The sequence below is a fragment of the Hemitrygon akajei genome, chromosome 17 (assembly GCF_048418815.1).
Source record: "Hemitrygon akajei chromosome 17, sHemAka1.3, whole genome shotgun sequence".
Classification (NCBI taxonomy): Eukaryota; Metazoa; Chordata; class Chondrichthyes; order Myliobatiformes; family Dasyatidae; genus Hemitrygon; species Hemitrygon akajei.
The window spans coordinates 42,147,593-42,172,851 of NC_133140.1; the positions used below are offsets into that span (position 1 = coordinate 42,147,593).

General features: G+C 37.5%; 1 protein-coding gene and 1 long non-coding RNA gene across 7 annotated transcripts in view; one reads left to right on the plus strand and one right to left on the minus strand.

The window, feature by feature from the left end:
* fto (FTO alpha-ketoglutarate dependent dioxygenase) overlaps positions 1-25,259 on the minus strand; it is a 352,522-nt gene that overhangs the window by 111,169 nt on the left and 216,094 nt on the right. The window lies entirely within an intron of this gene.
* On the plus strand, positions 8,468-24,291 carry LOC140740644 (uncharacterized). The gene is made up of 3 exons (XR_012101892.1): positions 8,468-8,503; positions 11,992-12,079; positions 24,011-24,291. It is a non-coding gene; the product is annotated as an uncharacterized lncRNA (long non-coding RNA).

Sequence of the window (25,259 nt, forward strand, 5' to 3'; positions counted from 1 at the left end):
GAAGCCCTGTTATTTAGACACTTGCCCCAGGAAGCTGAGTGCTGTATGATCGGTATCAACATGATGGCTACCTCAAAACTGTTGCTATTTACTTATTCTAGACTTTTACAGACATGGCTAAAGACAAGCATGCATTTGAACTTCTAATCCTTTCACACTATCCAACTCCCTGTGGTATCTGTGCCTTTGGCTGACCATTCATTTAGTCTGGAATATTATAGAACAATACAGCACAGTACAGGCCCTTCGGCCCACAATTATCCCAAATCCTCCTCCTTTTATGACATTTATTAGGTTCCTGAACAAGACTGGATAACTTCAACCACCACTATTCTGAACTGACTCTACAATCCACAGACTCACTTTCAACGCTCTTTACAACTCACGTTCTCAGTATTATTTTCTTTATTGGCAGTTTGTCTTCTTTTGCACATTGGGTGTTTGTCAGTATTTGCAAGTTCATGAGTTTTTCATAAATTATATTGTTTTTCCCTGTAAGAAAATAAATTTCAAGGTAGTATATAGTAATATATACATACTTTGATAATATATCTACTTTGAAAGTGGCAAATAGGACAGTGAAGAAAGCAGATTGCTTGCTTACCTTAATAGGTTGGAGTACAGAATATAAAAGTTGTCACGTTACAAAACACTGGCTAAACCACACCTGGAATACACTCTGACCCACTTAATGCTGAGGATGCATTCCTCGGAGGTGGAGTGCTATGTGGGGTTATTATAACATTACGTAAATGGACATGTGTACCTGATTAAAAAATCAAACCCAAGATATATGATATTTTATGTATACACAGTAATTCATGGAACAGCAAAACACAAGTAGGCCTAACCTGTACATCAGTGGAGCAGCAACACATCACAGTGGCAGCGGAGGGAAGCAGGAGGTGGCTATATTGTAGAGGAGGGACCAGGCTGAGGGTCCTCCTCTAACTTTGGCCTCTTCTTCAAGAAGATGTTGAGATTTGACTGCCTTTTCTTAAGTTTCCTTTCATGAAGCAGTTCTCGGTAGCAGGAAATCATTTTGAGAACACCTCTTTGTCTCTTTGCTTCGCTCCCAGTCAAGGTCATTATTGATGAACTTCTACATGATTTGTGTGATTGTGGTGATGACGGTGCTGAGGAATTTTATGGTGAGGTTTCTTGCTGGTGTTTACACATGCGGGAGAGGCAGAGCATGAGCTCATATGTGATTGGCTGTGAGTGGCTCAGAGCATATGTAGAGCGCTCTTATTGGCTGATTGAATGTTTACTATAATGGCGGCCACTCTTGAGAAGTTTTAAGCATTGTTTAGAATGCATTTTTGTCATTTAAAAAAATTTCAGTAAAGAATTGAATAACTGTGTTGTAATGAATCAGTGCTGTGCAGGGTAGCGTTATGTGGGATCTGAGTCTATTGTGTATAGTTCTGGTCACCACATAATAGGAGCCACCATATAAAAGTAAGAGGAAAGAGTTTTAGAGGGGATTTGAGGGAAAAGCTTTTTACACAGAGCAGTTGATACATGGAATTGTTTGCCAAAGGAGATGGTGGAGTTAGATATGATCCATACATTTAAGAGACTTTTATTCAGAACTTAAAAAGGTAAGACATAGAACACAGTAGGTAAATGGGATTGGTGCAGATAAGCAAAAAGGATGCAAAAATGGGTGAAAGGGCCAGTTTCTGTGCTGTACAATACTATAAGACATGTGGTGTTTATGTCCATTAAAAATTATTTGCAGCATGTATCCTTCTATCTACTGACAGAACATCTTGGTTTCTGGCTTCTGTTCCTCTTCCTTTCTCGGCCCAAAAGGTCAACTGTTTATTGCCTTCCACAGAAACTTGCTGAGTTCCTCCAGCATTTTGTGTACATTGCTCAAGATTTCCAAAAGCTGCAGAATCTCCTGTGTTCTGGCTTACTATCTTGTGTTTGGATGTAAGCATTACATTCAGGTGCCCAATGTGAGGCCAATCAGGTAATGTGAATCAGATCCCCAGCTGGAGGTAAGAGACGAAGGCTACGGGAGTAAACCCAGATAGCAAATCTGGAGTTTCTTAAGGTGGCTGGACATCATTGACCATCCTTCTGGCAGCTCTTTAGCCAGGCTGGTGCCAAACATTTTGCTTCATAAGCATTCCTTTGGACTACACTGGTGAGGCTGAGAGGGGGATCTTGACGACTAGGCATTTCAGAATCTCCATACCCTCTGCCCAGGCTTGTGATGATGATCATCATAGATAGATAGATAGATATACTTTATTCATCCCCATGGGGAAATTCAACATTTTTTCCAATGTCCCATACACTTACTGTAGCAAAACTAATTACATACAATACTTAACTCAGTAAAAAATATGATATGCATCTAAAATCACCCTCTCAAAAAGCATTAATAATAGCTTTTAAAAAGTTCTTAAGTAGTTTACTTAAATACATTGAGTCCTAACCCCGGCACTTTAACATATCTTACTCCTGGCGGTTGAATTGTAAAGCCGAATGGCATTGGGGAGTATTGATCTCTTCATCCTGTCTGAGGAGCATTGCATCGATAGCAACCTGTCACTGAAACTGCTTCTCTGTCTCTGGATGGTGCTATGTAGAGGATGTTCAGGGTTTTCCATAATTGACCGTAGCCTACTCAGCACCCTTCGCTCTGCTACTGATGTTATACTCTCCAGTACTTTGCCCACGACAGAGCCCGCCTTCCTTACCAGCTTATTAAGACGTGAGGCGTCCCTCTTCTTAATGCTGCCTCCCCAACACGCCACCACAAAGAAGAGGGTGCTCTCCACAACTGACCTATAGAACATCTTCAGCATCTCACTACAAACATTGAATGACGCCAACCTTCTAAGGAAGTACAGTCGACTCTGTGCCTTCCTGCACAAGGCATCTGTGTTGGCAGTCCAGTCTAGCTTCTCGTCTAACTGTACTCCCAGATACTTGTAGGTCTTAACCTGCTCCACACATTCTCCATTAATGATCACTGGCTCCATATGAGGCCTAGATCTCCTAAAGTCCACCACCATCTCCTTGGTCTTGGTGATATTGAGACGCAGGTAGTTTGAGTTGCACCATATCACAAAGTCCTGTATCAGTTTCCTATACTCTTTCTCCTGTCCATTCCTGACACACCCCACTATGGCCGTGTCATCAGCGAACTTCTGCACATGGCAGGACTCCGAGTTATATTGGAAGTCTGATGTGTACAGGGTGAACAGGACCGGAGAGAGCACGGTCCCCCGCGGCGCTCCTGTGCTGCTGACCACCGTGTCAGACCTACTGTCTCCCAACCGCACATACTGAGGTCTATCTGTCAAGTAGTCCACTATCCAATCCACCATGTGAGAGTCTACTCCCATCTCCGTTAGTTTGTGCCTTAAGATCTTGGGCTGGATGGTGTTAAAGGCACTAGAGAAGTCCAGGAATGTAATCCTCACAGCACCACTGACCCCATCCAGGTGAGAGAGGGATTTGTGCAGCAAATACGTGATAGCATCCTCCACTCCCACCTTCTCCTTATACGCAAACTGAAGAGGATCCCGAGCGTGCCTGGTTTGTGGCCTCAGATTCTGTATTATCAGCCGCTCCATGGTCTTCACTCATTGTCCTTTGAGACAGATGAATGCCAACCACTACATTCAGGTCATGAAACTAATTACAGAAGTCCTAACAATTCCCTATCCAAATCCAGCTAGCTTAACAGAGACTAGAAGTTCTATATGGTCTCCTTTCTCAACCATACAATAAAACATTATCTATGGCAAGGCCTGCTAATCCAGTATATCAAATATATCTACTGGTATATATACTTGTTTCTGCACACAAAGTATGTTTTTTTAGCCTCAAAAATGGGCAAGTTAAAATGTGGAGGTTTTGTAACCATTAATTAATGAATCAATTCTGGAGTCGAACAGTCCAGAACAAGGTATTCTGTGATCATTCTAGATTCCAAAACACCTGGTATGGATTTAAAACATTTGTTGTTAAATTGCAGTCAGTTTAACTAACTCCTAGGAGTGCACATCACAAACAACCTCTCCTGGTCCATAATACATCCTACAGAATCGAGAAAATGCACCAATACCTCTACTTTCTGAGGAGGCTGAAGAGAACTGGACTTTGCACCTCCAGACTCACGACATTCTACAGATACACAGTAGGGAGCATCTTAACAAGTAGTATCACTGCCTGGTACGGAAACGGCACTGCGGCGGACAGGAAGGCTCTACAAGTGGCTGTCAAAGCTGCCCAATGCCTCATCGGCAGCCTACCCCTCACAAAGGACATATATACAGAAAGGTGCTGGAAAAGGGCCATTAACATCACAGAAGATCCTACCCCAACTTGTTCATGGACTGTTTGTCCCACTCCCATCCATGCCACACCAGGAACACCAGACTCAAAAACAATTACTTTCCCCAAGCAGTAAGGCTGATTAAGAGTCCATCCATTTAATCCACCACTACTTTATTACGGTATTTCCTGTAGTCACCTTATGTACAGCCTAGTTTCACTTTGTGGACATACAATCAATTTATGTATATAAGCTACCTTACGTATTTATATTCATTGTATTTTTTTTATTATGATTGTGTTCTTTATGTTTTTTTTCTGCTGCAGCTGATCTGGGGTAACAACTTATTTCATTCTCCTTTACACTTATGTACAGAAAATTACATTAAAGAATTTTGAATCTTGAATTTTGAAGTTGATAAGCAGTTTTAAATTATACCTTGATCTACTGGAAATGACAGGAAAATGAAATAAAACAGAAAATGCTGGAAATAGATTTTAAACTATTTATTTAATTGGAAAAGTCACTTGCAACATCTATAATATGTTTTCTTGATATTCTTTTGATAGCAGACAAAAGATTGAATAAAACTAGTCAGCTAGACAACAGTATCTTTGGAGAGAGGAACGAAGTTAATATTTCAAATTAATGTCCTGATGCCATTAACTGTTTGTTCTTGCTGCAGATATTTGTAGACCTGTTGAGCATTATCAGTATTGTATGTTTTGTTTCTAAGATACACCTAATTAAACCGGAACAAAGACTTAAAAAGTACACAGTATTAAAAATGTTTACCTTAGACACATTGAAGTGAAAAAATTTGATATTTGCAACTATCAGTGACAAACTACATAGGTGAAAATAATACAAGTGAAGTTAATTTGCAAGTACTACACTGCCTGAGAAGCAGGGACACACAACTAATAATAATTCATTTTGAAACAAAAGAATAAGCAATATTAATAACAAAAGAAGTTGCAGTAAGAATCCAATTGCCAGATTTTTTTCAGCTTTATGCTAGTTCCTAAAAATCATAGCATTTCAAATCATTCTATTATAGTAATTGTAATAACAAAAACTGAATGTTTATGAGATATACTAATTGATACTCAATTTCTTGTGATGCATGTTAAATCACAATATGTTGCAAGATGGTCGTAACTCAGCAGGGATATGTGGGTATGCTTTTGTTTCCTAACGGTACACTTAAAATCCTGTAAGATCTCTGAATTAATATGATCTATGATTACTTTCAATCCACACTGGGACTACCACCAAAGAAACACACCATCAAGAAAATACCTCATAGATAAGTCAAAAGTTAATTTTTTTTTAAATCAAATAAAATAGAATCTGTCAGTACTTTTGGAATTTAACCAGTGTAGTTGTTTCTAGCATTCATTTATGATAGTGACAGCAGCATTTTTTCTGTAATACAGTGGCATCTGGCTTGTGAAAAACCTGCAAACACTTTAATTAATTGCAGAGAGATTACATGGTCTTCCAACCGTGTAGTTTGTCATCAGTGCACATTACAGATTTATATTAATGCATCACCACAGTGTCAGTAATCATTTAAACAGAATAAGAAATGATGCCAAGCAGTAAGGCTGTATTGCTATACATCAACAATGATGTCCTAAATATTTTACCTCCAAAAGCCACTTTAAACAAATCCTATTTTACCCAGGTTTAGAATGCTGACATAAGAGTTGGAACATAGCCTCCGACAGTGAACAGACGAATAGTATTTAAATAAAATATATTGCTATATTAATCAATTCAAATTGCCAAGCACTAAATCCTTCTATATATTCATCACAAAACATTTGGATAGAGGACTGTGACGCATGTGTTTCTAGGAGTGCCCTTACTGTCCAGGCCAGACGAGTTGATGTTTTATTTTGGTTCAGTAATTAACTCTTAAATTGTGCAGGTTGTGCAGCTGTTTTTCTCCACTACTTTTATGGACTTCAGTTCAATAGTACTCTCAAAGAAATGCATCATCTTTTTCCCTGTTTTTTCAGATTTTAGATCAGGGAACTAAATGAGTTGCTTTCCAGAGATTTTATAACAGGAATATATAATTACTTTCACGTTACTCGTTTCAGAATATCGGCAAATTTGATACACCAATTGATAGAAGACCACGAGGTAGACACATCCCTGCATAACTCCCTGTATTACCATGAAACTCAGCGGTGCAAATAAATTGGGCTTGTTATTTCAGTTTCAATCAACCTTTGTGACTACCTCCATCAACATGTCCACTCAGTCAGTCAGGGGACTGAGCTAGATATTTCCACCATTGTGATTAAGAAAATTACATCATCCCCTAATGATATAGAGCCATAGAAAAGTACAACACAGAAACAGACCCTTTGGTCCATCTAGCCTGTGCCAAGGCATTTACAATGCCTACTCCCATTCACCTACAACGGGGCTGTAGCCCTCCATACCCCTACCATCCTATCCAAACTTCTATTAAGTGCTGAAATTAAGCTTGCATGCACCACTTGTGCTGTCAACTCGTTCCACACTTTCATAACCCTCTGAATGAAGAAGTTTCTACTCATGTATCCCTTAAACTTTTCACCTTTCACCTTTAACCCAGTTGTAGTCCCATCCAACCTCAGTGGAAAAAGCCCGCTTGCATTTACCCTTTCTATACCCCTCATAATTATATATACCTCTATTAAATCTCCCCTCAATTTTCTATGTTCCAAGGAATAAAGTCCTAAACTATTCAATGTTTCCTTTTAACTCAGATCCTCCAGTCCCAGAAACAGCTTTGTAAATTTTCTCTGTACTTTTTCAACCTTATTTACATCTTTCCTGTATGTAGGTGACCAAAACGGCACAGAAAACTCTAAATTAGACCTCACTAATGTCTTATACAACTTTAAAATAACATCCAATTTCCTGTACTTGATACTTTAATTTATGAAGGCCAATGTGCCAAAAGCTTTCTTTATGACCCTATCAACCTGTGACACCACTTTCATTAATTTATGTACCTGTATTCCAAGATCCCTCTGTTCTACCACACTTGCCAGTGCCCTACCATTCACTGTGTAAGACCTATCCTGGTTGTTCCTATCGAAGTACAAAACCTCATGCTTGTCTGCAGTAAATTCTATCTGCCATTTTTCCAGCTGGTCCAAATCCTGCTGCAAGCCTCGATAGTCTTCCTCACTGTCCAGTACAACCCCAATCTCAGTGTCATCTGCAAATTTGCTGATCCAGTTAACCACTTTATCATCCAGATCATTAATATAAATGACAAACAACAATGGACCTGGCATCGATCGCTGCAGCACACCACTAGTCACAGGTCTCCAGTCAGAGAGGCAACCATCTACTACCACTCTCTGGCTTCTCGCACAAAACCAATACATTCCGAAATATCAAAATATTCTGGACCGTTTTTTAACATACACAAGTATAAAGACAATGCTGCAACAATTTGCACCAAAGATAAAATGAAAGAGTATTCGTTGATACTGTTGAGAAGGATTCAAAGCTAGATACTGGGAGAAATTGCAGTTCTTCCTTGTGGACCTTTAGCACACAGCTGAAACATATAGTACCATGGAACGGAACTTCTGAGTCTCCAGAATAACCTCAAACCTGTCCATTCTTATTAAGATGAATCTACATTTAGAACCAAAGACAACTGATAAACTAGTAATTGGAATTTAATAATGTTGCTAGAATTAATAACAATTTTCACATTTCTGAGGATTTTAATGTCCTTAATGTAGTAAATGATAGCATTAAATTCCTGCATCTAACATGATGTAATATTGGCTACAGGCTATGGTGACTTCTGCAATATCCTAAGAGCTCCTGAAGAAGTCTTGAGACCTCAAGAAAATTAATGGAATAAATTTATAATTCTCTCCTTTCTAAAATTGCAATATTGATCCAATGAACACACCCCAGAGCTGGCCAAGCCAGTGCATTCAATGTAAACTCATTCCTAATTTTAAAATAATGAGCAAAGTACAAATCCATGTATCTTTGTGCTTGGCTGACACTTGTGCTGATATGGATGGTAGTCATAGTATTGTTTGAATTAAATACATTTAAAGCTGTAAACTTACAACATGGATATTGACTAATGTTGAAATTCTAATGTATATTTATTCTGTGTATGTACAGAAGGAGACCAACTCTGCATAGTCTGGCATGATAATGGTAAGTGTATGGCAAAGAAGTTGTTGGCTTAAAAGGGCTACTTCTAACAATAGAAAAACCCACTCTCTCAACTGAATGGATCTGTGATTGATTGTAATAGGCAGTAGAATGGTGTAGCAATTAATGCTGCTACCTCAGAATTTAAGGACTCATGTTTAATCCTGACCTTGAGTGTTGTCTGTCTGGAATATAGACATTCTTCACATGACTGTGTGGGTTCAGTCAGGTTTTCCAGTTTTATCCCACAGAATGCTCGTAACTTTAATTCACTTAATGTCTGTAAGTTGCAAAAGAATCCAAGAGAAATAGATGGGCAAATGAGAGAAATTAAATTGTATGGTATAGAGAAGTAGAAAAGGGGGAATGAGACTGAAGGAATTGATCTGTAGAAAGCTAGCTTATACCTAATGTGCCAATAAGTAACCAGGTAGAGAATAACGCAGCCTTTTATAGCTGGAGATTAGGATTGCACCAACATTCCCAGTAATCATCAATGCTTCAACATCAACTATGCTAATTTAGTTGGATTTCATCCTGCTACTTAAATGACCAGCCACTTTGGGAGAGTTGTGCAGCATGCCTCAGTCACTTTGAATAGACATTTCTGAAGCAATGGAACAACATGCAGAGTTGGTTTAGTGGCTCTAGAAAGTAACCTCTATCTTTCTCTGATATTGTGCCAGTCCATTTCAAATACAGTGAAAAATGTAAAAATGGTGAAATTCAATCATTAAATCCCCTTCTTAAGGGTCTTGCCTGAAATTGTGTATGATATTTGTAAAAATTTTAATAGTTCTTTCTATATTGCTATATTTTTTGAACCAGAACCTGTTTGGTAAAGCATTTTTTTTTAGATGTATTTATGTAATCATTAAATTGTAATTATAAATTCTTGTAATTATCTGTCTATAGCTGTTTCCACTCTCACTTTCATTAAATAGTGAAATAACTGTTTTCACACAGGTGCTTTTTGTAACATTGCCTTGCTTTCCTACAAGGATTTTTGGATTTCTGCACTTTGGGCTAGCTAAAAACTTCATTAGATAACCAGACATTAGACCATTACAAAAAAATTACTTTGTAGTCTTAATGCAGGAGAAGACAAAATTCTACTGTGCAGGTCCTTATTATTCGACGTAAAATTATGATCCCTCAGCTCATCATGTTCCATCTATTACCGTTACTAAACAGAAAATCCCATGCTGAATGTTGCCATATACTAAGGAGTACTGCAAAACAATTAATTAAAAAGTGCAAGAGCTACAACACATCTGCAGCACTAACTGATACAGGACTTTGTGATATGGTGCAACTCAAACTACCTGCGTCTCAATATCACCAAGACCAAGGAGATGGTGGTGGACTTTAGGAGATCTAGGCCTCATATGGAGCCAGTGATCATTAATGGAGAATGTGTGGAGCAGGTTAAGACCTACAAGTATCTGGGAGTACAGTTAGACGAGAAGCTAGACTGGACTGCCAACACAGATGCCTTGTGCAGGAAGGCACAGAGTCGACTGTACTTCCTTAGAAGGTTGGCGTCACTCAATGTCTGTAGTGAGATGCTGAAGATGTTCTATAGGTCAGTTGTGGAGAGCGCCCTCTTCTTTGTGGTGGCGTGTTGGGGAGGCAGCATTAAGAAGAGGGACGCCTCACGTCTTAATAAGCTGGTAAGGAAGGCGGGCTTTGTCATGGGCAAAGTACTGGAGAGTTTAACATCGGTAGCTGAGCGAAGGGCGCTGAGTAGGCTACGATCAATTATGGAAAACTCTGAACATCCTCTACATAGCACCATCCGGAGACAGAGAAGCAGTTTCAGCGACAGGTTACTATCGATGCAATGCTCCTCAGACAGGATGAAGAGGTCAATACTCCCCAATGCCATTAGGCTTTACAATTCTACCGCCAGGACTTAAGAACTTTTTAAAAAGCTGTTATTAATGCTTTTTGAGATAGTGATTTAGATGCATATCATATTTTTTACTGAGTTAAGTATTGTATGTAATTAGTTTTGCTACAACAAGTGTATGGGACATTGGAAAAAAGTTGAATTTCCCCATGGGGATGAATAAAGTATCTATCTATCTATCTATCTATCTATCTATCTATCTAACCAAGACTATCTCTTTACCAACATAAAGGTGAACTACATATCCACAAGTAAAAGATATGAACACAAATTTAATCAATCTCAGAATAAACTAATTTTTGCATTGTAGAGGTTTCAACTCCCTGATTTGTGACTTAACACAAAAATATTTGGTAAGGACTTGTTGAATTTAAAAAATGAACTAACATTCTGATACTGAAACTGCTCAATATCAATATCAAATGTAGTTTATTAACTGATTGGCTGTTGTCCCATTAATCTCTACTCTTACCCATTTAAAAAAGTTCACTTGACAAAGCAAACAGTTTTCTTGTTACATAAAATATCAGCCTCGGTTATTTAAAACTACATTTCAGGATTGATAAATACATACATGAAGTAATTATTTATTTAGTCAGTCAGCCAACAGTCACATTTATCTTAGAGACAGTAACATTCTTTAGAAGTATAATCAGTTTTGTGTGAAAATGAATGTATTCATTAAGTGTTTTCTTAGACTGAACTGCTGAATGAATGATTGCAAGGAACGAGTTGCAAAATTTTCAGAGTTCTAATCTCTATTTCATAGAACCTCAGATTTAACGGTAATGTTTCTTTGAAAATTAGTCATTTATCCCACTTTCTATCCAGGTTTGATAAAAAACATTATTTCATAGTTATATTAAATTAAGATTAAAGTGTAAGGCATGCAACTACACATTGAGGTTTCAACATCAATGTGTCTAGAGCCAAATGCATGCAATATATCAGTGAACAACTCACTCATCAAGGATAGAGTTGATGCCCTTCCGTAAATGTACATGCATCACTGTGATAAACATCACATGAGTACGCTAAAAGCAGAGGAAAATTTGTAACAAACAAGGATCACAAAAAGCAAGCAGTTTGTCATCTTCAAATTATTACATTCCTTGCCAGAGGCATTACCCAGGTGCTAGTAACACACCCATATAGTAAAGATTAATAAGTACACAAGAAGCCATAACAGTTTGCTCATAGCTCAGAAATTTCTTGAATGTGCCTATCAGATTTTCAACTTTTATCTGGAAATGAGTCTTAATAAACTTAGACCAACAGTGTGGGTATTAGATTTCCCTCAATAGATTGTACAATCATGAAACACTGTTGACCGGACTGTTTAGAATGTTAACACCAAGTTCTAAAAACATAATGATATATAGTCATAAAAATAATTAAAACATGAATTATTTTATTACAAAACTTGAAATGTAACATGATGCAAAAAATCTATGGTTTGTTTTATTTTTTATATTCACCAGGCTAAGTCTGGAATGTATAGCTCCATTAATTTTCCTGGAATAACAAGAGAATGCATTAAAAACTCTGGTACAACTTCTGATACTAAAATCATTTTCAGGAGAGATATTTCGATAAAGGCCTAGGCGGACTAACCACTGGTTAAGAATAATCATCATCCTCTTGAGGGCTTCCACCTTACTGCCTGAGTAAGTATCACCAAATTATTACATTTGTCGACTCGAGCATCCTAATTGGCCCAGAACCCAATTGTGAAGCAGTGGCTGATGTGTTAAACAGGTCTTGCACTGTTTTGAAAAAAATGTTAAATTGCTTAACAGCAAAAAATATAATTAAGGCCAATAAAATGAACACATTTTGTCCTTAGTTTACAGATGCATTAAAAAAAGCCAATACTCATTGTCCAATATTTATCACACTTGTATGCTGGAAAAATGATTAGGCGTACAATGTTAAGGATTGCGTCAAATGAAAACTAGAAAGTTTACCTCAAGAACATTGAAGTTAAGGCAAGACTTTTTTATACATACCTGCAGCTAAAGATAATAACTTCCTCTTGGGTTATTTTGTTAGCTATTCTATCATTTCTTTCTCCATTTACAAAATATAAACGGCTTTCAAATCCTTTTCTAAAAGCTTTGTAACTGAACTGTATTGGTGATTTAGGTTCTATACAGAGTGTGATGACTGCTCCAAACTAATTTTGTGCCCTTACCTGTATTTAATCAAGAATTCCAATGGAGTTCAGGGTAGTTACCACGTGGGGACTCTTTATTCTGACCTTTGCAGTGTATCAGGTCAGTGCAATAACCCACAAAGCCAACAGGCTACCTTATTAATTTTTAATATTCTTTTCTTAGCTTGTATTTTCTACCTGCACAGTCACCACAGGAAAGCGAAGGTTTGTTAGCTTTCTTAAATAGACGTCAAGTACTACCTGTCATAAAACATCAGGTGTCTCTGTTTTTCCCCAGAAATGTTATGGTTTTGTTGACTGAAGTGTCTCCAACTTTTCTCAGAGTCAAAGGAGCCATTATTGCTTCTTGTATCTTTTCTCACAAAAGATTACTTAACAAGAAAAACATGTCAATATGCTGTGAAAGCTTACATTTATGGCATCACATTGAGCTAACTGCTGCAAGCAGCACCGTAAATAACCGCTAAGAATGCGTAACTGAGCTCCCTTTTTTAAGCAAAAGGTCCACCTTGTATGCCAGCAGATACAACTAGACTTTACGCAGCTTCAAATAATTTATTATGTTATAACATTTTTCCTATTTATCTCCTCTCCATCCTAGTGACCCTTCCAGTCCAAAGCAATTACTACATCTGTTAACATAAATCATCTCTCAAATTTGTCAGTTTTATTTTCCTCTTTTATTTGAGAAAATTACAAAGATGACTGAATTAAAATTGCGCTCAGGAAATTACTTTCACAAATTACAATAGAGATGACTACACACGGATGTTGACCTGAGCCACTTATTGTTCAATAACAAACATTGATATGTAGATGCATTTGGATCTTATACTATAATAAAGGATGGTACCCTTATGGTAAGGCTGTTGGAAACTGATCAAAAACAGGTGTTAAGCCAAGTTAGTGTTCAGCTTCAAGCAGCTGTCAACTAGTGATAGATTAGACAAATCTGATTGTTCTATCAAAACATGCATCTCGCATCTTGATCAGGTAGCCTATTGAATTATGATTAATTCACATGAGTGTTGCTGACAGATAAGATGCTTTATCTTAGATGTGAGGCATTTGCTTGCCTGAAGCAAAAAGACACTGGAGCTGCTGGTAAAATAAAAAGTATCAAGTACTGTACAGTTTGAAGTTAATCACCTACATGCACCTCCTATTTTATCAAATTCATTTAACTGTGGAAAACCAATGCTGACATAAAAATAGATAATTTGAGGATATGATTACAAATATCTATAATGTAAATACAACAGTTTCAAAAAAAATTATTCACTTTACTTATGACATGAAATGATCTCAGAAAGACTGAAGAACACAACCTGCTCCCTAACACCTTCAGATTCTGTTCTAAATAAACAAAAATTTTGCAAGGATTAGTGAACATTTGATGACGGTCAGATTTTTTGGCTAACAGTAATTCTATTTTCAACCAGGCATATAGTAACAAATTTACTTGCTAGTCTTTTTCTATCTGATGGTTTAAATGGTTGATTATGGTATGACATATTAATCATGTCCAGTCTGTGAAAAACTAGGAAAAATAATCAAACAGTATGAACTATTAGTAAAATTTATATGACAATCGATAAAATCTTTTCTGAAATAGCATAGGATGAGAAACTGGTACTAATTAACTTATTGTAACCTTAATACTTTACAAAAACACTAATGTATATTGTAATTGCATTTTTGACCAACAAGTATTAACCTTTCTGTGACTTACTTTTGCAGCCTTAATCGATTTTGTACTGCTGCTGAGGTCAAGGAGTCTACTAACTCCTTTCATGGCCTGTACAGCTCCTACTCAAGGGGATAAAATGTTTTAAATGGAGTATATTCTAGAAACATCAATATATGATTACTGCAATGATTTCTATTGATCTCAGCAATGCAATGCAACAACTTTATTACAATATAAATTATGACACATGCACCAGCAAATTCCTTTTTCTTAATATATTTCCATAGTGTATTTTAATAATTCATTATGGAAATATATTACCCATTTTACTTATAGTACACCTTAATCAGTTCCAAATCATAGGTAAACAAAAAGAAAATACGTATTTCATTCAGGTAAGGACTGCCTCTTAAGAACAATTTCATTAAGTGATCTAATCAACAATTGTTCATTCTACATTTTACAATCATGACATAGGATTCAGAAGCCATACATTTGATTATTAATATTGAATAGAGTGCAGAAAAATTTATATAGAAATTAGTTAACAATATTACCTATAAATTTAATTGGAAGCCATTACTTTAAAAAAATTATGCAGGTGATTCGGACAGATGGGTCTTGTCAGGCCCGGTTGGTAGCTCATCTAGAAGGAAAACTGTTCTCAAACCCCCTATGCCTTGTAGCTATACACGTTATGGGGAAGACTTTGGGAGTAAACTCCAAGGAAAGATCTGGAGCTAGCCTCCCTAAGGTAGTCTTATGTTGAATTCAAAGCTGATTGGCAACTCCAGTGCCGTTCCTTTGGATTCATCAGCTGCGTGGAGAGGGGAGCCTGCTGCATGGGCAACAGCTAGCTCTCCATATCTTACTGCCTTGGCTTGTGTACCGACTTTGATGCAGACAGTGCGGATGTAACCTCCATTGTTGATCCCAAACACTGGAAAGCCTAACTGGCTTTACTGCAGGTGAAAATTGATATGCAATAACAACCATTTTGGTTTTGTTTCATGTTACCCTGGAAATTTGATAAGTCACCCCTCCCCAGAATAATTTACCTTTGCACCTGTAATAATTTCCATGTCAATAATATACAGCATTTTCTTTGCAATGTCCTCTTGGAACATTAAGAGGCTAATTAATTTGTAATAATGCAGCATCGCTTTGGGATATCTGTAGGCCAAATCCATGCATATATTTTGTCTTTTTAATCAATTCCTATAGTTCCAACAACTTGTATCCCCTCATTGGTCCCAACCCTCCTTAGGCCCCAATTCTCTGAGCACCTTTGAGCACACTTATTGTAACATGCGCTATGTGCTGTGTGTGACTGTTAGTACTATGTTTTGCACCTTGTCCCCAGAGAAACACTGCTTCTTTTGACTGTATACACGTGTATGATTGAATGACAATTAATCCTGAACTCGGTACACCAAGGGTATCTCAATCTAAAATGTTCTTAGCCTTCCTGATGTTTCAGGGCATTATACACCACTTAACCCTCAAACATTCTAATGTCTTGGCTTCTACTGAAATTTGCAGCCGATGATCCACAAACAAAGCTATTCTGAGCCCTTAGACATTCCACACCTGTGTAGTTAAATTTCAAACTAGACCTCAGTGTTAATATTTTCATGTCATACCAATTAAATACACTGCATTCTTTTGAAACAGAAAATGGTCACCGGAACTCTAAGGTGTGCCTCAATCCCTGGTAAATTCCTAACATTTTCTAGTGACAAAAGTTTCCACTGCCCAAAAATAGATATGTAGTCACAGAGTCATAGTGTTATACAGAATGGAACAGAGGTGGAGAGGGTCGGTAGCTTTAATTTATTTGGTGTCAACATACCAGAGGATCTGTCCTGGTTCAGCACATAAGTATCATCACAAAGAAAGCACAACAGTGCTTCTACTGTCTTAGAAGTTTGTGTAGATTTGTCATATCACCAGAAACTTTGACAAACTTCTTTAGATGCACAGTGGAGAGTATCCTAATTTGTTGCGTCTTGGCCTGGTGAAATACCAATGCCCAGGAAAGGAAGTGTTCAGAAAGAACTGGCTACAGCCCAGTCCATCACAGGCGAAGCCCTCCCCACCATAGAGTACATTTATATGGAGCACTGCCGCAAGAAAGCAGCATCCATCATCAAAGACCCCACCATCCAGGCCATGCCCTCTTCTCGGTATCATCATCAGGCATCAGGCCTTGGGTCTGACACCAGCAGGTTTGGGAGCAATTATTATCTTACAACAATCAGACTCCTAAACCAGTGTGGATAACTTTACCGTTATTTTAAACTGATTCTTTCCTTTCAAGGATTCTTTACAACTCATAATCTCAGTACTATTGTTATTTGCCACAGCTTGTCTTCCTTTGCACATTGCTGTTTGTCAGACTTAATCTGTCTATGCATAGTTTTTCATAAAATTCTGTTGTATTTCTCTTCCTGTAAATGCCTGCAATAAAATGAACCCCAAGGTAGTATATAGTGACATATAGCTAACTTTGATATTAAATTACTTTGAACTTTCAAACAGGCTCTTTGGCTCAACTTGCCCACGATGACTATGATGTCTGTCCAAATCAGTCCAATTTGCCTGCATTTGGACCATATCCCTCTAAGCCAGTGGTTCCCAATCTCGGTTAATGGTAGGGATCCATGGCATAAAAAACGTTAGGAACCTGTACAAGCCTTTCCTATCCATGTACGTGTCCACTTGCTCCATCAGTGCATTCCACATTCCCATCACCTCTGTGTGAAAAAGTTTCCCCTCACATCCCCTTTAAATTTCAAAAACACAAAAGATTCTGCAGATGCTGGAGACCCAGAGCAACACACAAAATGCTAGAGGAGATCAACAGGTCAGACAGCATCTATAGAGAGGAATAAACAGTCTATGTTTCAGATCAAGTCCTGATGAAGTTTCTCCACATCTTCTGTGTTCTGCTTTAAATTTCACCCATTTCATCTGAAATCCATGTGCTCTAGCTATAGATTCCCCTCCTCTGGTAAAATGAATCTGAATATATTCCCCTATCTATGCTCTTCATGATTTTATATACTTCTATAAGGTTATCCATCAGCCTTCTAAGCTCCAACTTATCCAGGCTTTCCTTATAACTCATGACTTGTAAATTACTTCTGCACTCTTTTCTCAGATTTATGACATCTTTCCTATAGTTAGGTGACCAGAAATGTACACAACACTGAAGTTACAGAGTTGTTACATGATGACCTAACTCCTGCACAAAATGCTCTGACAAAGGCAAGCATGCAAAACACTTTCTTCACCACCTCCCCAACTGTGTCATAATTTTCATTTGTCTCCCTTTCATATTTTCTTACATTATACTCCATTTACCACATCCCTACATGCTTGTGTAACTTCTCTATTTTTCTATGTAATCTTCACAATCTGATTGTCTGTGTAATTGGCAACCTTAGCAACCAAAGGTTTTAGTGCCTTTATCCGAGAATGTAGAAATGTAGATAGCTGAGACTATTGAGAAACTTGAAAACACAGGTGAGAATTTTTAAATTATGGTGTTATTTAATTAGCAGCCAATGTACTCAGTAGCCACAAGAGGGGCTTAGTATGAATTAGGATGTGGAGTGCTGAATTTTGGATGACCTCATTTACAAATAGAACAAAGGAGGTTAGACTGAAGTGCATTGAAATAATTGTGTCAACAAGTAACAGAGACATGGACAAGTTTTCAAGGAGCAGGTAAACTGAAGCAGAGTTGCATTCAGGAAGTTTGCAAAATGGAAACAAATACGTAGTCTTAATGAAGCCATGCCTGTGCAAGTCCATTTGGAAAATCTATACATATTCATGAAATAAATATCCTTTAACTGTGATAATAGTCTAAGAACATTTACATTTAAGCAGGATGACACTAAATTAAGAGGACCAGTTAAGAGCAAGTTACAAAAGGGACAAATAAATAGCAAGATAAATGGAGTTCATCAATGGGAAGTTGGTGAATATTTTGGATCAAAGGAAAGAAAATCAAATTAATTTCTTAAAGAAACAAATCACTAGAAGCTGGTGAGTGGGTACATAAAGTAGTATAAACTCTATTCAAGTGCTATTTGTCATTTCCTTGAGGTTGGACTGCAAAAGTAAGGAGGTAATGCCTCAGTTGTACAAAACTTTAGTTAGATGTCAATTGGCTCAGTTGTAAATGTCAAATCTGGAGAAAGATAAATTAGTTGGTGTTGCAAAGGGTACAGAACAGACACTAGAATGCTGCCGGGACTTGAAAGGATAGATTATGAGGGCATAAATATGGCTTGTTTTCCCATGAGTTAGGAATGTTGTAGAGTGATCCATTTGGAATTTAAAATGATTAAAGGATTCAACAACAGGGGTACAACACTATATTCCTCTGTAGCAAAATAGCAGAAACTTAAAATAAGAGCTGGACTTTTTAAGTAAAAATTAAGATGCACTTGTTCCAAAGATAAGATTGGAACATTTTTAATGTGTGTCAATGATGCCTACTCTAAGCAAGCCTTTGTCAACCATAGTGCCTACAAAACTTCATTGGCAGATCAGAGAGAATCAGTATCATTCAGGTAATGGCACACTTTAAAGATGGGTCCGTGTGAAGAACGATTGGTCTTCAGGGAACTGGGAGGTCCAGTTATTACATTTTTAGGGATTGGTACATAACAATTAAAATTGACAATCAATGTATTAGAGGGTAAAACTTAAGTTGCAATTACAATTCATTCCAATTATCTCTGGAACTTAATAGTAGAAGATGGCATGTCACATACCAGCAAGTGTATAATTTATCATTTGTTGGTTTTTCTTCATGTGGTTTTGCGATATTCTAATGTATAATCTTGTTGTATACATTTCCCAATGGTGCAACAAAACATTCAGCAAATGCTGACTAGAACAAACTAAAAAGCAGCTCTATTGACAATCCGTCAGCTCTGCAGTAATGAACACTCTGTCTGTACTTTCACCTTATAAACTAACAGCTCTAAATTACGATATGGCAGAAGAGGGACCAGTTGCCACATTTATTACACCATCAATGCTGTTCCAAATGGAGTAATTGTAAGGTCAAGAGCAAGTCTGTGGATCTTGAATGTAAAAACAAGACTTCAGGGCTGGGTTCTGTATTTACAGAACTGCATCTTACAGAAGAGAAAAATTTTGATTTGCTCATTTTTATTCTTAGAATTACATCATTATGGTTTTATTCTTTGCTTCTTTCCCTCATTCTTCATGCAAATTACAAACACAGTGGGTAACTGGACTTCATTTTTTTTATTCTGTGGACTTGTCTTTGTCATTACTGCTTTCCATATCATAATTCACACCAATGCCTGTTCACCCATCATTTTGTGCATCTAGACTGACATATATCTAAGTTGCAAAATATGTCAGCTTTAAGGTTCCCACCTACTTTTCAAATCTCTTCACAGTCTTGTCCCTTTTTATCCTTGTAAAGTATTTTTTAGCCCTATAACCCTCCAATATAACCCATATTCATCTCTTTTTTCTTTAGTTGTAATCTACTCTTTCTGCTGCAATTTTCTAAAATTCCTTAGATTCTGTAGAGCATCAGAAAACTGCCATGTGATTCTCCTACTCAAAAAATAAGAATCAAAAATTGAGCAAATAAGGTGTTTAGCCTAACATCCATTGTTGTGAAAATGTTAAATGAATTAATCATTAAGGAAGTAATGGCAGAACATTTGGAAAATAATGATTCGATTCAAGCAGAATCAGAATGCTACATGGTGTGGAAAACACATCTGACACATTTTTTAGTGTGTTTTGATGAAATCTTAACTTTAGAAATCCAGGTGCTTAAGAAGGTGCCTCACAAAGAGTTAGCAACAAGGGGCTATCATGCTGGATGTAAGCAGGCAGTACTCAGCAAGTAAGGATAAAGGGATTAGTTTTAGATCGGTCCCAGGGATCAGTACTTAACTGCAGCTGTTTACGATAAATATATTAATGATTAGTAGTAGGAAGGGAGCAAGTATACAATAACTAAATTTGAGGACAACTCAAAAATTAGGTAGGAAAACAAGCTGTATAAATTAAAAATATTGTTAGATTATGTGAATGGGCAAAATGCTTGTAAACTTAGTATAGTGAGGGAAAATGTGAAGCTGTTTATTTTGGTGGAAGAACATAAAATACAAAGTATTCTTTCAATGGAGAAAAACTGCAGAAAGCTGCAGGTTAGAAAGACTTCCTTCTCTTTGATGATTATGCCTTTGGAACTGTTTGCCACAGAGAGCAGTGGGGGCAGAGCTCTTGTACATTTAACTAAGCTCAATTAAAGCTAAGATCAATATATATCTAATCAATAAGAGATGCACGGGTTATGGGGAAAGGGCAAGAAAGTGGATGTGAGGAATGATCATACTGAATGTAGAATAGCTTGAAGGGTTGAATATGCTGTTTCTACTTTTTTATGGTCTAATGGCTCTTTGAGATAACCCAATTTTAACCAATCAGCAGTGGTGATGTAAGCCAAATCTCAGAAATTCCTTCTTAAATCTCTGCCTTTCTATTTTCCATCTTCCTTAAAATGTTCCATAAAACCAACTGCAGAAAGCACCTGCTCTAATACTGCTTTATGTGACTTGGTACACTGGAGTCCAGAATATTTTTACTGTAATGAAGAGTCACTATTCTAAAGAGTGTTCAGAAGAAAAACTTAGAGTATCAGTTCCATAGAGTTTCATTTTAAGGGCTTCCTCATTGGGCTGCAGAAGGGGCCAATTTGTGGAAAATATGGTATGGTGAATGATTCAGTCTGATTGAGTCTGAATGATTCAGACAGCTTTCTGTGTAGGTAGGAGCTGCTGGTTTTTAAATAACTGGTGAAAGTCAACGTGGAAACTTGACTTGAGGTGGACTTAAGCTGCACTCAAAATTCCTCAATCTTTTATGTTGGTTTGTCCAGTCATGTTGTGTGAGGAACTTGAACAGTGCAATCTTGAGAAAATTCCAAGCCAGCCACATCAATAAATAATTTCTTGTCAGTGTTAATGCAATAATAGACAGCAGAAACAAGATCAAGACTGTCTATCATTATATAACAAATTTGCTGGGTAAGATCTTGCTGGGAAATATCACAGATAAACACCAAACTGCTGGCATTTCTCAGTGTAACTGTCAACAACTTGGGATTCACTTGAACTTGTTTTAGTTTCAGGAACTTTTCAATTGCACTCCAATGTTGGTCTATATGTCCATCAGTGGAATATGACAGCAAAATGCTCCAGGTGCTGGAAATCTGAAATAAAATCAAGAGCGCTATAACTATTTAGCAGATCAGATGGCATCTATGGAGAGAAGCTCAGTTAACATTTCAGAATTTTATTGATTTTTACTGGTACTTAAATTATTTTAAGTATTTCTGATTATGGACAACTTAAAATAGTTTTTGGGAGGTTTGACAGATAGCTTAGCCCGGGAGCATGGCTTAAGCAGCTGTGCACATTTTTTCATGCATGGGGCTGGTTCTGGCCCCTCCATATAATAGTATTACATCCAGCAAGGGTTCTTTTCACACAGTGCCTGGCACCTGGATTTGGGTTTCTTTGGAGATTAAATTCACCGCGATCACTTGCAAAATTAAAGACATACAGATATTTATTACGCACATTATCAGTGAGTATGATCGATGTAATATATATGTTCTTGTATATTTATTACATAATGACAGCTGCATCACAAAGATTCACTAGAATGTTGCTCAGACACTTGAGCTTGAGTTACATGGTCTGGATGGACTGGGACTGTTTTCCTTGGAAAGAAGGAGACTGAGAGACGACCTTACAGTAGTTTATAAAATCATGAGGGGTACAAATAAGAGGGATTCTCTCAGTCTTTTACCCAGGGTAAGAGAGTCTAAAACCAGAGGACATAGATGAAAGGGGAAAGGGACCTGAGAGGTGAGTTTTTTGCACAGAGGGGGCAGCATGCATGGAATGAACTGCCAGAGGAAGTGGTAGAGGTGGGGGCAATTACAACACTTCAAAAGATAGACAAAATGCTGGTGGAACGCAGCAGCTCAGGCAGCATCTATAGGGAGAAGCACTGTCGACGTTTCGGGCCGAGACCCTTCGTCAGGACTAACTGAAAGGAAAGATAGTAAGAGATTTGAAAGTAGGAGGGGGAGGGGAAAATGCGAAATGATAGGAGAAGACCGGAGGGGGTGGGGTGAAGCTGAGAGCCGGAAAGGTGATTGGCAAAAGGGATACAGAGCTGGAGAAGGGAAAGGATCATGGGACGGGAGGCCTAGGGAGAAAGAAAGGGGGAGGGGAGCAGCAGAGGGAGATGGAGAACAGGCAGAGTGATGACTTTTTCCCCCTTCCTCCCTTTTTTTCTCTTTCTGCCCCAGATATTTTTAGCTTTCCCCCCCTTTTTTCCTTCAGATTTTCTTCACTATTAAGAACTAATACACAGTTTTATTGTACTGCGAGGTGTAGATAATGTTCTAATTTGTTCTGTATCTCCTTTAAGTACATTTATTGTTACTCAGTTAAACAGTAGTTAATTTTTTTGTACCTTTAAAATATTTCCATGAAACTTTCACTAATTGGGGCAACTGTTTTATTGGACCAAAATGTATTGGTTTTGGTGTGTCCCAATTAACTGGAATCCACTGTGTTGAAATGTTTTAAATATGATATAGAAATAAAGAAATATAAAAATAATCTTAGAACATAGCACATTACAGGCCCTTCGGCCCAAAATGTTTTGCTGGCCATGTAACCTACTCTAGAAACTGCCTAGAATTTCCCTACTGCATAGCCCTCTATTTTTCTAAGCTCCAGGTATCTATCTAAGTCTCTTAAAAGACCCTTTTGTACCCGCCTGCACCACCATCGCCAGCAGTGCATTCCAAGCACCCACCACTCTGTGTGAAAAACTTGCCCCGACATCCCCTCGGTACCTATTTCCAGGCACCTTAAATCTATGCCCCCTCAAGTTAGCCATTTCAGCCATGGGAAAAAGCCTCCGGCTATCCTCACAATCAATGCCTCTCATCATCTTGTATGATTTTCAAATTTGACAAGCACCACTTCCTTTCCACAGGATGAAATTAAGTGCTAACGTAATGAAGCCAAATAAAGCAAGTAAGCTTTTCCATCATCAGGATAAGAGTTGTGCCAAAATAATCTGCAACAAACTGCTTCCTTTCTGCATATGACTCACACGGAGACAGTCTTACAAAGTACACAGAGGATAACTTAGAAGTAGTTAGTCTCAAAAGCAAACTATAAATACTTCCCCTAATGAAGCCTTATGTAATACCTTAGTATCAATAAATTTGATTGATGTGATTATCACAATAGTAATATGTGCTAAGAAGCCTTTGAAGCTTAGACAGTTTTAGCAGACATGGAGGCGACAGAGATTGCTTTTCATTCTAATACAGTAGTGAAATCTTTGTAAGTGATTTTCACCAACTATTGACCAACAGTCAGAATAGTCAATCTTTAAAATTCATTTCCCAGGAGAGTGAGGCACCAGCAGAAAGCTTTCTGACCTCCAGGAGTCAGTCACCAGTCACCCAGCCTCATGCCTGTGCTACGTGCTGGATGATCACTGAAGTACCATAACATTGCTTTCTCATTAGTTACATTCTTTAGAAAGTACTTCAAAGTTCAAAGTAAATGTATTATCAAAAGGATGTCTATGTCACCATATAATATCCTGACATTCATTTTCTTGCAGGCATTCACATCAGAACAAAGAAATACAGTAGAATCAATGAAAAACTACACGCAAAGACGGACAAAGAACTAATGTCCAAAAGAAGGCAAACTGTGCAACTACAATAAATAAATAAATACTGAGAACATGAGTTGAAAGTGAGTCATGGGTTGTGGAATCAGTTCAGTGTTGAGGTGAGTCAAGTTATCCATGCTGATTGTGTGAGTATTTTTCAATGTGTATGATCTGCCTCCAGTGAGTATTAGAGCTGCCCTGCCAAGTGTTCTGATATCAGCAGAATATAAACCTTCTAAATGAAAAGTGCAAAATGGCAACTTCGACCCATTCCAGCTATATTGGGAGCCTTGGCATTTATGATAAATCACCTGACCTCTTCAGTTCTAATGTGGAACAGATGGAGCTGTTCTTTAGGGGAAACAATACTGTTGAAATTGAAGGCAAGGGTGAAAGTGTGACTGCTCAAAACAAAGTCATACGTGAATGAAAGAATGCAATTTTACTAATAGGGACTTTCAAAAGGCATTCAATGAAGTATCAAACAAACTTATTTAGAAAATAAAGACATACTGGAATAAAGGAAAGACTAAATAAAGAGATTCAAAAGCATGAGGCATTTTTGTGTAAAAATTGTAGAGCTACTTTTGAAACTGAGTCATGGATGACTGTATGGCTGGTGGTCATATATGTAAAAGAACTGCTAAAAGAATTTGACAGGAAACAAGGCCTGCTTTCTCCACTCAGATGATAATTAAGATCTAGACCTTACTACTTGAAAGTAAATTGAAACAAATTCCATATAAATTTACTAAAGGGAATTGGAGATATACTTTAATTTACGAAGATATGGAGAACTTAAAATTGGATTAAACTTGGATAGCTCTTAAAGTGATAGTATGGGGTGCTAAATAGTCTTCATCAGTTTTAGTCTATTATTCTATGTCTGCCATATCTTAGATATTAAATTCACCCTTTTGCCTGGCTCATGCAACTGTGTTGGTCAGAATGGATCTTTGATTTGAAGCACTAAGCAAGTACAGCTACTTTCTACAAATGAGCCATAAAAGTCAATAAGAATCCTAATTCAAGTAGGAAGTTGTTCTTGGAGTTCATTTGAATCATGAGCAAATTATTCTGTTATAAAGGTATTCCTAGAAACTATTGCCGGCTTGTGTTGGGTTGCTTTAGTAAGATCATTGTCAACACCCTCTGAGTCATTGGACTAAAAAGTGGGGGAAAAATCCACCAGTAT